Here is a 17464-nt window from a genome sequence, read left to right as displayed (position 1 = left end):
TACATCTATTTGGAACTGCCTATTCCTCCATAATGTGTAGCTTATTTCTCCAAACACTTTATAATTCAGGGTTCATAAATTTCTTTTTCTTTCTTTCTTTTTTTTTTTTTTTATTGTTGGGGATTCATTGAGGGTACAATAAGCCAGGTTACACTGATTGCATTTGTTAGGTAAAGTCTCTCTTGCAATCATGTCTTGCCCCAAGAAGACACCAAGACCCCACCCCCCTCCCTCCTTCCGTCTCTCTGCTTTTCCTTCCCCCCCATAACCTTGTCATTAATTGTCCTCATATCAAAATTGAGTACATAGGATTCATGCTTCTCCATTCTTGTGATGCTTTACTAAGAATAATGTCTTCCACTTCCATCCAGGTTAATACAAAGGCTGTAAAGTCTCCATTTTTTAATGGCTGAGTAGTATTCCATGGTGTACATATACCACAGCTTGTTAATCCATTCTTGGGTTGGTGAGCATTTAGGCTGTTTCCATATTTTGGCGATTGTAAATTGAGCTGCAATAAACAGTCTAGTACAAGTGTCCTTATGATAAAAGGATTTTTTTCCTAATGGGTAGATGCCCAGTAATGGGATTGCAGGATCAAAGGGGAGGTCTAGCTTGAATGCTTTGAGGTTTCTCCATACTTCCTTCCAGAAAGGTTGTACTAGTTTGCAGTCCCACCAGCAGTGTAGAAGTGTTCCCTTCTCTCCACATCCACGCCAGCATCTGCAGTTTTGAGATTTTGTGATGTGGGCCATTCTCACTGGGGTTAGATGGTATCTCAGGGTGGTTTTGATTTGCATTTCTCTAATATATAGGGATGATGAACATTTTTTCATATGTTAGCCATTCCTCTGTCTTATTTAGAGAAGGTTCTAATCTTGTCTCTTGCCCATTGATATATGGGATTGTTGGCTTTTTTCATGTGGATTAATTTGAGTTCTCTATAGATCCTAGTTATCAAGCTTTTGTCTGATTCAAAATATGTAAATATCCTTTCCCATTGTGTAGGTTGTCTCTTTGCTTTGGCTGTTGTCTTCTTAGCTGTACGGAAGCTTTTCAGTTTAATGAAGTCCCATTTGTTTATTTTTGTTGTTGTTGCAATTACCATGGCAGTCTTCTTCATGAAGTCTTTCCCCAGGCCAGTATCTTCCAGTGTTTTTCCTATGCTTTCTTTGAGGATTTTCTTTACTTTTCTTTTCTTTTTTTTTTTTTTTTGCAGTTTTTGGCCAGGTCTGGGTTTGAACCCACCACCTCTGGCATAGGGAGCCAGCGCCTACCCCTTTGAGCCACAGGTGCCGCCCTCTTTTTTCTTTTTTTTAGAGTCTCACTTTGTTGCCCAGGCTAGAGTGCTATGGCATCATAGCTCACAGCAACCTCAAACTCCTGGGCTCAAGTGATCCTCCTGCCTCAGCCTCCCGAATAGCAAGGATTTCAGACACTCACCACATGCCCAACTAATTTTTTGATTTTGATTTTGAATCTTAGTAGAGATGGGGTCTCATTCTTGTTCAAGCTGATCTTGAACTCCTGAGCTCAAAGGATCTGCCTTCCTCAGCCTCCCAGAATGCTAGGATTATGGTCATGAGCCACTACTCCCAGCCCAGGCTGTATAAATTTCTAACAAATCCAATGAAGTCTGTGGGCTAATTGATAAGGATTATAATACCATCCTGCCTTCATACATAATTTTTCTTTTAGAGACATAAAGCATTGCACAGATTTGTTCTATTTTTATTCACCAAGTATTTGTAAGCATGCAAGAGAAGGCTGCACACCATAACTTACATGAATTGCCAGGAACAGAGACCCAAGTTCCAGATCTCAAGTTCTGGACTTTTTCCACTGAACTTTGCCACCTCTAGATAGACCCAACGATGTACTTTGCAGACTGTGATTCCTTCTGATTAATGATTGTTCATCTTCCTGATTCTTCATTGCCCAGGAATCTCTTCTATAAGAACTTCCTCTAGATTGGTTTAATTCCTTAGGGTATAAATTTCTCTTTTTTTTTGTTGAGACAAAGTCTCACTCTGTCATCTTGGGTAGAGTGCTATGGTGTCATAGCTCACAGCAACCTCAAACTCTTGGGCTCAAGCAATCCTCTTGCCTTTTAGCTTCCCAAGCAGCTGGGACTACAGGTGCACATAACCATGTCCAGTTAGTTATTTTCTACTTTTAGTAAATATGGGGTCTCATTCTTGCTCAGGCTGCTCTTGAACTTCTAAGCTCAATTAATCCGCCCGCATTGGCTTCCCCAAGTGCTAGGATTACAGGCATGAGCCACCACGCCCAGCCTGGGTATAAATCCTCAACAAATTCATTTAATAACTGTTTTTCTTAACTTCTCAAAAAAGCCTTTCTATCCTGGCTTCATGATGACTTTGGCAGGTTCCATCAGAACCTTAGAATGGAAATTGTCTGGGCCTGAAGACTTAAACTCTTTTATGGGTCTATGTGGTCTCTTAATTTCTTCTCACTTACTTTGTGCTTTAATTCTCTTGAGAGATGTATGCTTGACTTTCTGATTTGAAATCATTTTTTTCCCAAGAGAGCAAGACAAGAGCTTGGTGACTAATGCGAGCTCGGTTCTTGACTGTTGTGTTAGTCACTGCTCTAAGATCTGTTTCTCCCCACAGAGCACTTCTGACACCAAATGTGTGAGGTTTTTCCTCGTACCAACAACTAGTTCCCCAACTCTCCAGACACCAGTTGAGTGTCCTTCAATTTAATTCAATTCTGACAGTTACTTGGAGTTAGCATCAGATGGCATAGTTAAAGGTTCGGTCCTACAAGACTGCCCTCAGTTCAAATGTCCATCGCAAGTCCCAGGTTGAAAGACCTGTGCTTCTGACCAACCAGCCATGAACAAGTGCTTCCTACAAGCTTTGCTTCAAGTTTGATGTTTTGCTGGAATGGCACATAAAACTCAGGAAAGCACTTTATTTATTAATTAATTATTATTATTATTTTATTTTTATCAGCCTCTCAAGCCGGGACTACAGGCACCCGCCACAACACAGGCTATTTTTTTTTGTTGTTGTTGTTGTTGTTGCAGTTTGGCTGGGGCCGGGTTCGAACCCACCACCCTTGGTATATGGGGCCGGCTCCCTACTCACTGAGCCACAGGCATTGCCCTATTATTATTATTATTTTATTTATTTATTTTTTTTGAGACAGAGTCTCACTGTACCACCCTTGGTAGAGTGCCATGGTGACACAGCTCACAGCAACCTCAAACTCTTGGGCTCAAGCGATTCTCTTGCCTCAGCCTCCCAAGTAGCTGGGACTACAGGCACCTGCCACAATACCTGGCTATTTTTAGAGACGGGGTTTTGCTCTTGCTCAAGCTGGTCTCGAACTTGTGAGATCAAGCAATCCACCTGCTTTGGCCTCCCAGAGTGCTAGGATTACAGGCATGAGCCACAGGCCCAGCCTAGGAAAGCACTTTATTTACATTTAGTGGCTTATTATAAAAGATACTATAAAGGATAGAGATGAACAGCTACATGAGAGGTACAGAGGGCAAGGTCTAGAAGGATCCAGAAGGATCCCAGGACCTTCTGTTCTGGGGTGGTAGGGTATGTCACCCTTCTGGTATGTGGATAAATTCACCAATCTGGAAGCTCTGTGAACCCTGTAGTTTGGGGAGTTTTGTGAAAGTCTCATCATGATTAAACCATTGGCCATTGATGATGAACTCAATCTTCAGTCTTTCTCTTCTCCTTTGAGGTTGCAGAATGGGACTGAAAGTTCCAACTCTCTAATCCCTTGGTTTCTCTGGCGATTGGCCCCTGGCCTAAAACTCAAGGGCTCATCAAGAGTGGCTTCATTAGAAGGAAAGATACTTCTATTACTCAAGAAATCCTAAGGGTGTTAGAAGCCCTGTGTCAGGGGCAAAGACCTAAATTACAATAAAAATGGCTCTCCCTATCATTTAGGAAATACGAGTTTTAGGAGCTCTATATCAGGAACTGAGAATGAAGACCAAATATATATTTCTTATAGTATCATAGTATCACACACCGACTTGAGGACTTCCACTGTTCCTTGCTGTGTGCTCTTTGAAAATAATTCCTTTGTGCTTTAAAATTGCATATCAATAAAATTAGAGTCTTTCCAATAGAAGAATAATTCCTGGTTTTAAGATAATATGAAACATATAAAACCTGATATGGCTTCTTAAATGCCATTTACTACCCACAGTCTTAAAGTTTCTTGATTTTAAAAAGGGAACATTATAATTTTTTTGATGTGTTATGTTGAGGGTGAAATGAATGTTAGATGAATTATCCAAAATCAATGATTGCATCAGACAAGCCCCTGTAAAATAAGGAATATGCTACTCACTGGCTCCTCCTATAATACGGGTCCATTAACTTTTGGCTATGTTTCAACAAATAGAATTAAAAGATAGAACTCTTATTTCCCCATTAAAAGATATCCCCCAGATATTTCACAAAATTTTTGCATTAGGATATATGACCCACTGGATCATGGAGTCACAGTGCCTCGGATTCAGCTGTATGAGGAGTGTGGGGCAGCAGCATCCATGGAGGGTGAGTGAGGTGGTATCTGTAAATGACCTGCTGAAACAGGAAAAAAAGTTTCCATCTGGCGCGGTGGCCATAGCTCAGTGAGTGGGGCACCAGCCACATACACTGAACCTGGTGGGTTCGAGCTCGGCCTGGGCCTGTTAAACAAAAATGACAACTGCAACCAAAAAATAGCCAACTGTTGTGCAGGCACCTGTCGTCCCAGCTACTTGGGAGGCTGAGGCAAGAGAACTGCTTGAGCCCAAGAGTTTGAGGTTGCTGTGAGCTGTGACACCACAGCACCCTACTGAGGGTGACATAGTGAGACTCTGTCTCAAAAAAAAACACAAACAAATAAAAACCAGAAACAAAAAAACAATGGCTCTGGTCTCAGTTCTAGATGCCGAGGATCTGCACACTTGGAATGCCGCGTGGAAGCCGAAGCCGCACCTCCCGCATGGCCCCTCCGGCCAGCCGGGCACCTCAGATGAGAGCTGCCCCCAGGCCAGCACCAGCAGCTCAGCCATCAGCAGCAGCCCCACCGTCTGCAGTTGGCTCACCTGCTGCTGCACTCGGCAACCTGGTCTGATGGCCCAAATGGCAACTACTGCAGCTGGTGTGGCTGTGGGCTCTGCAGCTGGGCACACTCCAGGTCATGCCATCACAGGGGGCTTCAGTGGAGGATGTAATGCTGAGCCCTCAAACCCCGACATCACTTACCAGGAGCCTCTCGGAAGCCAGCCGGCACAGCAGCAGCAGGTTGGCCCTTGCTTCTATGAGAGAAACAGTTTTTGGAATGTGCCCAGAACCAGACTGATATCAAGCTCTGTGAGGGATTCAATGAGGTGCTGAAACAATGCAAACTTGCAAATGGATTATCCTCATCAAGAAGTACAAATTGAAGAAAAGGAAAATTGCCTTTCAAGACCAAGTTAATTTAGCATGAAAATGTAATTGATAATGAAAAGGGTAAAATCATCAGTTAAACCTCTCGTTGTTAATAGCTTCCTTTCTTCAGAATTGTAGTGGAAGAGGGTGTTCTTAGTGTGCAGAAGTTCACTGAGATGATACAAGATTGGGGGCAGATGTTGGTGTTGCCTCCTTAAACCAGCTGTTGTGATATTATTTGTGAAGTAATTAGAATAAAGAGATTTTCTTCCAGGAAAAAAAAAAAAAAGCAATGGCTCTGTCTTCTTGCTGGCTGAGGGCATTATGTGCTCAAGGAGTGTGAAGAGGTCCTAAGATATTTGCAAAAGCTGCTGCAGGCAAGGCAACCACAGAGGGGAAACCTGTGTTCTTCCCCCTGTGTCACCTCTCCTCCTCCCATTCCCCACCACGCCTGTCTCTCTCCTTCCTCATTCTCACGTCCCTCTGAATTCCTGGTTAGTAATACCAGGAATTACCATGGTTCGTAATACCATGATTAGAACCTTTAAGCCTTTTCATTCCAAGAAATTGCCCTGGGAGCATCTCCTCATCAAAAGCCCTCCCGATAAGATTTAGGAGATTGGGTGGCGCCTGTGGTTCAGTGGGTAGGGTGCTGATTACATATGCTGAGGCTGGCAGGTTCGAACCTGGCCCGTGGCCAGCTAAACAACAATGACAACTGCAGCAAAAAAATAGCCGGGCGTTGTGGCAGGGCACCTGTAGTCCCAGCTACTTGGGAGGCTGAGGCAAGATAATCGCTTAAGCCCAAGAATTGGAGGTTGCTGTGAGCTGTGATGCCACAGCACTCTACTGAGGGTGACAGCTTGAGACTCTGTCTCAAAAAAAAAAAAAAAAGATTTAGGAGATCATCAAGTCCCATGATTTATACATTATCTCTCAGTATGGATTATTGCTACATATTACTCCAGTTTGTATCATTATTAATGTTAATTATGGGGTTTCAATTTTTTCGCACCAATGTCTCATTCTGCTATTGCTCTAATGTAACAGTATGATCCAATATAAAATTAGTGGGCCCACTTGTGTACCCGTGCAAGGTGATGAGAAAACTTGGGCGGCACCTGTGGCTCAGTGAGCAGGGTGCCGGCCCCATATACCGAGGGTGGTGGGTTCAAACCTGGCCCCAACCAAACTGCAACAACAGCAACAAAAAATAGTCGGGCGTTGTGGCAGGCGCCTGTGGTCCCAGCTACTCAGGAGGCTGAGGCAAGAGAATCACCTAAGCCCAAGAGCTGGAGGCTGCTGTGAGCTGTGACGCCATAGCACTCTACCAAGGGTGACAAAGTGAGACTCTGTCTCTAAAAAAAAAAAAAAAAGAAAACTAAGGAAGCCCATGATTGGGCAGAAGAGAGTAGCGATGATAAAGGATCTTTGGCTTTTCTGATTAGTATTACATTTCAGTTTGGTGGCAAAATTGGCCTAGAACCAAGTCTCCAAATTCATAATTTCATGGTATTAATGAAACACCTAAGCTCAAGAAATCAGGGTGAGGGGGCTGGATTCTGACTTTGCCTCTTACTATAATTGTGTGAATTTGCAAAAGTTACTTAACCTCCTTGAAACGGTTTCCTTATCTGTGAAATGGGGTGTGCTGGGAGGGTTAAATAAGGGCTAGATAGGGTTTAGTGAAGGGTAGCCTTCTCCCCACCTCCTGAGCCCTTTGCTTGATAGCTGGAGCAAACTTTAAGGATTGCTTAGCTCCTAGATTCCCAGGTCACATCAAGAGGGAGGGAAGGTGGCCAAGTCCTTATCAGGAATTTAAGCTCCTAGCTTATTTGCCCCTGGCTTAGTCATATGTGCTGTGTTGGGATAATTTGCCAAACCTCTCTGGAATTCAGTTCATCCCTCTGTGGGCTGAAGTCGTAACAGTCTATGCCCTTAAGACACAAAGTTAGATAAGAGCCAATTAACTTATAAAGCACATTGTTACCCAAAGGTGAAAGTACAGAAAACATATTTTTACTAACTGCTATTTTTGGACAGTACAGTTGTTTCCCCAAATGTGAGGTGTGAATTGTTGGTGGTATGATTTAGGCAGGAAACAGCTGCAGCCTAAAATGACATTAAAATACAGTAGAAAGTTATTCTCCTTTTAATTGTCTTTGATTGCCTCAGGAAGCAAGTCTCACTTTGAGTCTCTAACACTTGCTAATTTCTCTCTTTAAAAAGAGAAAGTTCTTCATGTTTCCATGCCTTCAGCAAGAGCAGGCACTAGACAGAATTTAGAAATATTATTTCCAGGGCCAAGCGTGGTGGCTCATGCCTGTAATCCTAGCACTGTGGGGGGCGGGGGGGCAAGATGGGTAGATCACCTGAGCTCAGGAGTTCGAGACCAGCCTAAGCAAGAGAGAGACCCTATCTCTACTAAAAATAGAGAAACTAGCCAGGTGTTGTGGTGGGCACCTGTAGACTCAATTATTAGAGAAACTGAGGTGAGAAGATCTCGGGAACCAGGAGTTTGAAGTTGCTGTGATCTATGATGCCATAGCACTCTACCCAAGGGAAAAGAGTGAGAGTGTCTGTCTCAAAACAACAACAAAAATTTCCAAAGACTTTTTAATTTAAGTTTTACTTTTAGTGCATAAAAAAATACCAGTTTTTCATTTACAGTAATTTCTTTTAAAAATAATCTGACATTGGCTTGGCTTGGTAGCTCAGTGACTAGGGTGGCAGCTACATACACAGCTGGCGGGTTCGAATCCAGCCCAGGCCAACTACAAACAAAAAATAGTCGGGTATTGTGGCGGGCTCCTGTAGTCCCAGCTACTTGGGTGGCTGAGGCAAGAGAATTGCTTAAGCTCAAGAATTTGAGGTTGCTGTGAGCTGTGATGCCATAGCACTCTACTGAGGGCAACATAGTGAGACTTTGTCTCAAGAAAATAAATAAATAAAATAAAATAAAATAAACTGACATTAGGCTGGGCGCATGCCTGTAATCCTAGCACTCTGAGACATGGAGGCAGGTGGATTGCTTGAGTTCAAGAGTTCAAGACCAGCCAGAGCCAGAGTGAGATCCTGTCTATAAAAACTAACCAGGTGTTGTGGCAGGCACCTGTGGTCCCAGCTACTTGGGAGGTTGAGGCAAAAGGATCACTTGAGTCCAAGTGTTTGAGGTTGCTGTGAGCTGTGACAACATCGCACTCTTCAGAGGGCGACAAAATGAGACTGTCTGAAAAAAATAAATAAACTGACATTTAAAAATATATACAGGCCATGATGCAATGGTACATTTCCAAACTATTAAGAAATGAGTATAATTGTGATGGATGTGTTACTTAGCTCAATGTAAACATTTCACATTGTATATCAAAGCAGTACCCTGAACCCCATAAATGCATCAATGTACAAAGTTATGATTTAATAAAAAATAATTAAAAAAAACAAAATAAAAAGGATTAACAATTAAAAAATATATATATATGTATATACAGGCCAGATTGGTGGCTCACGCCTGTAAACCTAGCATTCTGGGAGGCTAAGGTGAGTGGATTGCCTGAGCTCACAAGTTCAAGACCAGCCTGATCCAGAGCGAGACCCCCGTGTCTAAAAATAGCTTGATGTTGTCGTTGTCACCTATAGTCTCAGCTACTTGGGAGGTTGAGGCAAAAGAATCATTTGACCCCAAAAGTTTGAGGTTGCTGTGAGCTATGACACCACAGTACTCTACCAAGGCGACAAAGTGAGACTGTGTCTCAAAAAAAAAAAAAAATACAGTATTAGATAAAAAAAACTTTTAAAAAGTGTTGATTCAAATAAAATATTAAGTACAGATGATATATAGATTAGGAAAGATTGAAAAAGTGGTTAGCAAATGACTGAAGACTAGGAAACATTGGCCTAGTCCTCTACCGGGAGTTCTGGGTCCTAGTCCTACATGTGATAAGAACTTACTGTTAACTTTAATAAAGTCACTTCAACCCCTCTCACCTAAGCATCTTCATCTGGAAACTGACAGAGCTTGCCTAGGTGGTCTCTAAGGACTCATTCTGCTTTAATACTCCATAATTTGAAGCAAATGATTAGGGCATCTGCTGCTATTTTAAATAAGGGTCAACTATTCTGTCCTCCCAGCCCATACTCTCTCCATACCTCTTGTCAGGTATTTTGATACCTAATCAAGAGGAAATATGGACTTGCATTTTATTAACACTCATAAATTGGCTGGGTGTGGAGGCTTATGCCTGTAATCCTAGCACTCTGAGAGGCTGAGGTGGAGGGATTGTTTGAGCTCAGGAGTTCAAGACCACCCTGAACAAGACCCTGTCTCTACTAAAAAAAAAACTAGCCAGGCATTGTGGTACACACCTGTAGTCCCAGCTACTGAGGAGGCTAAGGCAAGAGGATTTCTCAAACCCAAGAGTTTGAGGTTGCTGCAAGCTATGACACCACAGCACTCTACCAAGGGTCACAGAATGAGACTCTGTCTCAAAAAAAAAAAGAAAGAAAGAGAAGAGAAAACTTCATAACTTTAGCCATTGGATAAAAATGCAAAATAGGTTGGGTGTAATGTCTCATGCCTGTAATCCTAACACTGTGGAAGGCAGAGGTGGGTTGGTACCTTGAGCTCACGAGTTCAAGACCAGCCTGAGCAAAAAGCGAGACCCCCGTCTTTTTAAAAATAGAAAAACTGAGGCAAGGGTGGCGCCTGTGGTTCAGTGAGTAGGGCACCAGCCCCATATACTGAGGGTGGCGGGTTCAAACCCAGCCTTGGCTGAACTGCAACCAAAAAACAGCCAGGTGTTGTGGCGGGCGCCTGTAGTCCCAGCTGCTCGGGAGGCTGAGGCAGGAGAATCGCGAAAGCCCAAGAGCTGGAGGTTGCTGTAAGTCCTGTGACGTCATGGCACTCTACCAAGGGCGGTAAAGTGAGACTCTTTCTCTACAAGAAAAAAAAAGAAAAACTGAGGCAAGAGGATTGCTTGTGCCCAAGAGTTAGATATTGCTGTGAGCTATGATGCCACAGTACTCTACCCAGGGCAACAGCTTGAGACTCTATCTCAAAAAAAATAAATAAATAAAATAAAAGTACAAAATAAAGAAAGGAATTCTTTATCATGAAAAGAATATTGGAGTTTGAGAGCGACAACATTCACTGTCATCCTTGCTTTGCTGTTTACTGACAATGTGATCTTAGTAACCTAAGTTCCTGTTGGTACTAATATTCCATAAAATGCAAATGGGTCTATAAAAAGGAAATGGACCAACTAAGAATTTACTCCCTTTCCTTTCTGAGATATTTAACACCCCACAATAATGTTTTAATGTAGACCCAAAGCTGAAAGGAGATCTTCACTTTAACTTTAACTTTTGATCCTAACCTGGTACTTGGCACATAATAAGTAATCAACAAATATTTACACAGTAAGTCACCTATAAATATTTAATGAGTAAATAAAGAGTGGCTTCTTGTGAACATGAGACTGAGAAGAATCATATTTCACCATGTAAGAACCCAATTCAAAGAGCGTTAATTGAACACCTACTGTTTTGTAGCCATATTTGCCAGGCACTATACATTTGTAGCTTCCAAAAAAATTGAAATGAAAAGACGTGACCTCTGGGGCCAGTGTGGTGGCACACACCTGTAATCCTAGCACTCTGGGAGGCCAAGGTGGGGGCTTGCTTGAGCTCGGGAGTTCAAGACCAGCCTGAGCAAGACCTTGCTTCTACTAAAAATAAAAAAAAGTAGTCAGGCATTGTGGTGCATACCTGTAGTCCCAGCTACTTGGGAGGCTGAGGCAAGAGAATCACTTGAGGTCAAGAATTTGAGGTTTCTGTGAGCTATGATGCCACAGCACTCTACCAATGGTGACAGACTCTGTCACCAAAAAGAAAAAAAGTGACCTCTGTTTTTCATTAACTTATAACTCCTTTTGAAGCGATGACATAATTCAGTGCAATAGAAAAAGTGCTGGGGGCGGCGCCTGTGGCTCCAGGAGTAGGGTGCCGGCCCCATAGACTGGGGGTGGTAGGTTCAAGCCCGACCCCGGCCAAAACTGAAAAAAAAAAAAGAAGAAGAAGAAGAAAGTGCTGGGCTTCTCATGAGAAAAACTGTCCCTCATCTTCATTCTGTCACTAAATAATCATATGAATGTGAGAAAGTCATTTCTCACAACAAGACACCAGTTTCATCATCTGTAAAACAAGTTCACACACGTGATCAAATCTTTACAGTCACCTCTAGCCATGAGTCTGAAAATGATTCTGTGCTTCTTAGAAAGTAGCTTAAATGCCTGCTCTAAAAACTTTTAAATATGTATTGGAGACAACCTCTTCCATACACTTTTTTTTTTTTGCAGTTTTGGCCAGGGCCAGGCTTGAACCTGCCACCCCCCATATATGGGGCTAGCACCCTACTCCTTGAGCCACAGGCGCTACCTTCTTCCACATACTTTTTATCCTGTCTAAAACTAATAAAAAAAGTCACACAATGCAGTAAGGCCACATACCTACTGGGATATGTCCCAGTGGGTGCTCCAAACCACAGATAGTGCTGAATCCTGTGTACACTATATTTTCTCCCATACATACATACCTTTGATAAAGTTTAATTTATAATATAACTAATAATAAAGCTAATAATAACTAATAATAATATAGAACAATTATAACAATATGCCAGGATCACTTCTCTTATGCTTTGGGGTCATTATGAAGTAAAATAAGAATTACTGGAACACAAACACCGCAATTTAAAACTTATGAATTGTTTACTTCTGGATTTTCCTTATTTAATGAATTCAGACCACGGTTGACTGCAAGTATATGAAATCTTAGATAAAGGGGGACTACTAGATGCTTTTTATTGGCCTAAATCCACAATTGCCTCAATCTTTGAACTCTCCTATAAGCAAACTTTTTTTTTTTTGAGACAGAGCCTCAAGCTATCGCCCTGGGTAGAGTGCTGTGGCGTCACAGCTCACAGCAACCTCCAACTCCTGGGCTCAAGTGATTCTCTTGCCTCAGCTTCCCAAGTAGCTGGGACTACAGGTGCCCACCACAATGCCTGGCTATTTTTTGGTTGTAGTTGTCATTGTTTGGCAGGCCTGGACTGGATTCGAACCTGCCCAGCTCTGGTGTATGTGGCTGGCACCTTAGCCGCTTGAGCTACAGGCGCCACCTATAAGCAAACTTTCTAATTTGAAAACTGAAAACATTTGGGAACATTTGCTTTCTAAATCAACGTCAAGCACTGTATTAGGAAGCTAGATGAAAGATAAAATCCAAATCCATTCAAAAACATTGAATATCAGTTATGTGCAAAGTCCTAAAGTTGTTTCAAAGACAAAGAAAGGTTATGGCCCTTAAGAAACCTACAACCAAGTAGAGAAAACAAAAGATGTGCATTATATCAAGAGTACTTCTTTTTTATAGAAAGGGAAAAACAAATTCAGGAAGGAAAACAGTATGAAAGATTAAAAGGAACTTAAGAAGAAATTATATGGAGTGTTGGAAACCAGTCAGAGATTCCTCAACCTAAAAAAACTATGACCACTAGCGAGATAGCAATAGCAAGATCTTGCATTGAAATCCATTCCATTAGGGAAAGATAGCCAGCAGGAGTGAAATCTTGAGATAGCTTGTGACCTGTCAGTAGAAGTCTCTGAGACCCCTGGGAAAAGATTCAAGTTCCAGCCCTGCACCGGAAGGGAGAAACAGCTGGCTGAATAGCCTGCCAAAAAAGCCAGGCAACTGGAGATGGGAAACATTTCACAAACAGGAAGCAAAGAGTGAAGGGGGAGGCCAGGAAAGAGAAATCCTCAAGTTTTATGCCATTGGTGAAGGGTAATTGCTTTCTTCCTCTTGATCTCTATAGAATGGTCACAGACAGAAATATTCAGAAAAATGAAAGTGCAGAAACTCTATCAGAGGAAGAGAAAAAAGATTGATCACTAGGAAAATCTCTATCATTATATGAAATATTCCATCCTATACAGATGTCTTCTGAAAGTCAAGGACTGAGCTACAGGACGTCCCTGAGGTTGGGGGTAAAGAGATCCAGGGGTCAGGGGAGGTGTTAATTATCTAATTGGTGAGGTGGGAAATCCCCCAAAACACTGGAGACAGGGGCCCCCTGCCTAGTCTTTTGGATATACTAAATAATAGAATTTTCTGAAAGCTGCCAGGGGCATTCTGGCCCAGATATAAATGCAGAAACATCAACTGGCTGCATATTTTTCATAAATGGATCCCTGTTGGGTACAGGTGTAAACTAAGGACAAATTATACATCTTTGAAAACCCAATGCTAATATTCTCATACTACAAAACACCTCACCAAAAAAAGTGAAATCGGGGCAAAGGGAGTGTAAAATCCAACAGGAGAGTAAAAATGAGACCACTATGAGATGTTTTATCCCCAGAAAGAATAACATAGCTAAAAGTGATTGCCACCAGAATTTTCTTCTGGGCCTTATTAATAATTCCAGCATTATTATTCCTCTGCAATTATAGAGGTATCTATTACTGTTTGTTTATTTATTTATTTATTTTGAGACAGAGCCTCAAGCTGTCACCCTGGGTAGAGCGTCATGACATCACAGCTCACAGCAACCTCCGACTCCTGGGGCTCAAGCGATTCTCCTGCCTCCACCTCCCAAGTAGCTGGGCCTATAGGCACCTGCCACAATGCCTGGCTATTTTTTGGTTGCAGCCGTCATTGTTGTTTTGGTGGGGCTGGGGCTGATTCGAACCCACCAGCTCAGGTGTATCTGGGTGGCGCCTTAACTGCTTTAAGCCACGGGTGCCGAGCCTGTTACTGTTTATTAATACACATGCTCATGTGTATAAATTATACTTGCCCAGCTGAATCCTGAGCAGATTCCATACTCTTCATTCCAGAATGCCAGACTTTAATACCACAAATTCCATGGTCTGAAACTCCTGGCCTAGAATCTGAATCTAAACCCTGGATAAATTTGGATGAATTCTTAGGCTTAGCCTCCGTTTAGTCTAGAGAGACATAGTAACAATGAAATATTTGCATTGGGTCTTTTTTTTGTTGTGTACAGGGAACTTTATTTATTTTTATTTTTTGAGACAGAGTCTCACTATGTTGCCCTCTGCAGAGTGCTGTGGTGTTGCAGTTCACAGCAACCTCAAACTCTTGGGCTTAAGTGATTCTCTTGCCTCAGCCTCCCAAGTACCTGGGACTACAGGCACCAGCCACAGTGCCCGGTTATTTTTTTGTTGAGTTGTCATTGTTGTTTAGCTGGCCCACTGTTGTTTAGCTGGGTTTGAACGCAGCACCCTCGGTGTACATGGCCAGTGCCATAACCACTGTACTATGGGTGCTGAGCCCAGGGCACTTTATTGATGTTATATGACAAGGTGGGACTCCCTAGGCCCCTCCTATTCAGGTGGTCTGGTGTGGAAACCCTTTCTCCCTCCTCCTCTCCTCCTAAGACAGTCACAAAGGATATGGCTAACCTACCCCCTGAGAAAATCACTCTAAAAGGCCCTAACTTTCCAAACAAGCTGTGGAATATGCCCACCCCCTATGGCTTCATATAAAAGGGATCTCTAACTGCCCCCTCCGCCAGCCACCATCTTTGCCCTGCCCAAGTGGGTCATCCTCCCCCTTTCAAAAAACCTGGCCTGAACATCTTCTCTGCAGCCTTATCTTTGGGTGCCATTGTTTACGCCTTTCACCAACTACTTGGGGAGCTGAGGCATGAGGCTCTCTTGAGCCCAGGAATTTTGAGGTTGCTGTGAGCTATGATGACGCCCACCACTCAACTCCAGGGTGACAGAGTGAGACTCTGTCTCACAGTAAATAAATAAATAAATACATACATACATACATAAATAAGTAAAATGTGGAGTGGATTTGGGAGAAATAGTGGTCAGTTTGACAAGTTGAGCTCTACCGTGAGCATGTGAATATGTAAATTTTAAGCACAAAAGAGAAGTCAGGTTTGGACTTGATAGTCTTTGCATACAGCTGGTAGTTAAACTCAGGAGACAGAGGTTGCCATAACCCAAGGAAAGCATAATAGAAGAAAAAAGCTGTGGGCCATGGACGGAACTTTGGGGAACCCCAGCATCTATGGGATATACAGGGAATAAGAGGGCCATTCAGATTTGACATTAAATAACAAATATATATATGAAATGCCAAGTATATATTTTCTTTTTTTTTTAATTGCTTGGGATTCATTGAGGGTACCAAGTATGTATTTTCAAGCTAGGTTTCATTTGTGAGTGGCAAGGTAGCCACTCACAAAACAGCAGTGAAGGGCAGTCAGACTAGCACTTGCCACCTAACTCATTCTGTGACTGTTTTCAACTTACTGTGTGCTTATGAAATGTGAGTATCACCAATACAATGCTCAAATGGGTTAATTTTCAAAAGCACTTGCATGGTTCAGTGCCTAGGATGTAGCACGGACCCAATATATATTGAATATTATCACCAAAGAATACACAAATCATAAAGTTATTTTTCATTTCACTGTCATATATTGGCAATTGAGAAAATGGTCAGGAAGTCTGTTGACTTGCAGGAATAAACTAAAATGATAATTAAACAACTGTATTAAAAACCTACCAAAATAGGGCTGCACCTGTGGCTCAGTGAGTAGGGTGCCAGACCCATATACTGAGGGTGGCGGAACCCGTCCCCGGCCAAACTGCTACAAAAAAATAGCCGGGCGTTGTGGTGGGCACCTGTAGTCCCAACTACTTGGGAGGTTGTGGCAAGAGAATCGCCTAAGCCCAAGAGCTGGAGGTTGCTGTGAGCTGTGATGCTACGGTACTCTACTGTGGGTGACATATTGAGACTGTCTCAAAAAATAAATAAATAAATAAAATGTTTTTGTTCTACTAAATATTGAGTACTTAGCCCCAGTACCTGACACAAACTCCTCAATAAATGTGTTGCTGAAGATAAAGCGATGTTTTATAAAGGGAGGGGAGGTGATGATTTCTTATATTTATTAAACACTTCACAATTGAAGAATTACACTCATGCAAATAAAAAGATGGAACAGACATGCCCGCAGGGGTCCTCAAACTACGGCCCCGTGGGCCACATGAGGGGTGTGATTGTGTTTGTTCCCGTTTTGTTTTTTTACTTCAAAGTAAGATATGTGCAGTGTGCATAGGAATTTGTTCATAGTTTTTTTTTTTTTTTTTAAACTATAGTCGGGCCAACGGTCTGAAGGACAGTGAACTGGCCCCCTCTTTAAAAAGTTTGAGGACCCCTGCGTGAGTGTTATTTGATCTTTCAAGAGTATGGCTATGCAACTCCCTCTCCCCTGAGTCTTCATCACATATTTCAATTTCTCAGCTTTATATGCTCTCCTTTGGAATAAGGTTTACAGTCCACACATGGTCCCATTAAAATGCAAATATGTCCTCTGTAAACCGGAACCAAGCTGGCATCAGGCAGACACCGACACATTCGTCAGCTGGGATGTGTGAGTAGCCAGTTGCCTCCCAGGGGCTCCTCTCTGAGCTGAAACTGTGGGGTGGGCAGTGGCCAGCGGCGGAGACTTGCGCTAACCACCAGCTCTGCGGCAGGCTCCTGCTGCAGGGACCAGCCAGGACGGCCCCGAGAGGGGACCCGAAGTCTCCTTGCTGTTCCCCATGCTATACAACCTCAGCCCTCCCTAAAACTGGTGGGCTCAAGCCAGAACCGTGGCCAGTCAGGCGATGCACAAAGATGCTAATTCTCATCCCATCTTTTTTCATTACAGGAGGGCTCGGGAGGAGGCCGAATCGAGTTAACATCTCAATGTCTTATTTGGTTCAGCCAGTTTAAATTCCATGCAATCTTTAAGCTGTGGTTTAATACGTATTATACCATTCTCTACTTGTCCTTTTTTCTTTTTTGAGACAGAGTCTCACTTTGTCGCCCTTGGTAGAGTGCTGTGGCGTCACCGCTCACAGCAACCTCCCGTTCCTGGGCCTAGGCGATTCTCTTGCCTCAGCCTCCCGAGTAGCTGGGAATACAGGCGCCCGCCACAACGCCCGGCTGTTTTTTTT

General features: G+C 42.7%; 1 pseudogene; it reads left to right on the top strand.

Moving 5' to 3' along the window:
* LOC128570221 (coiled-coil-helix-coiled-coil-helix domain-containing protein 2-like) overlaps positions 1-5598 on the top strand; it is a 57010-nt pseudogene extending 51412 nt beyond the window's left edge.
* Positions 5599-17464: the final 11866 nt, after the last annotated feature.

Source organism: Nycticebus coucang, chromosome 18 (genome assembly GCF_027406575.1).
Source record: "Nycticebus coucang isolate mNycCou1 chromosome 18, mNycCou1.pri, whole genome shotgun sequence".
In the NCBI taxonomy this organism is placed as follows: domain Eukaryota; kingdom Metazoa; phylum Chordata; class Mammalia; order Primates; family Lorisidae; genus Nycticebus; species Nycticebus coucang.
The sequence above is the reverse complement of the archived record's forward strand: the minus strand, read 5'-3'. Positions and strand labels throughout refer to the sequence as shown.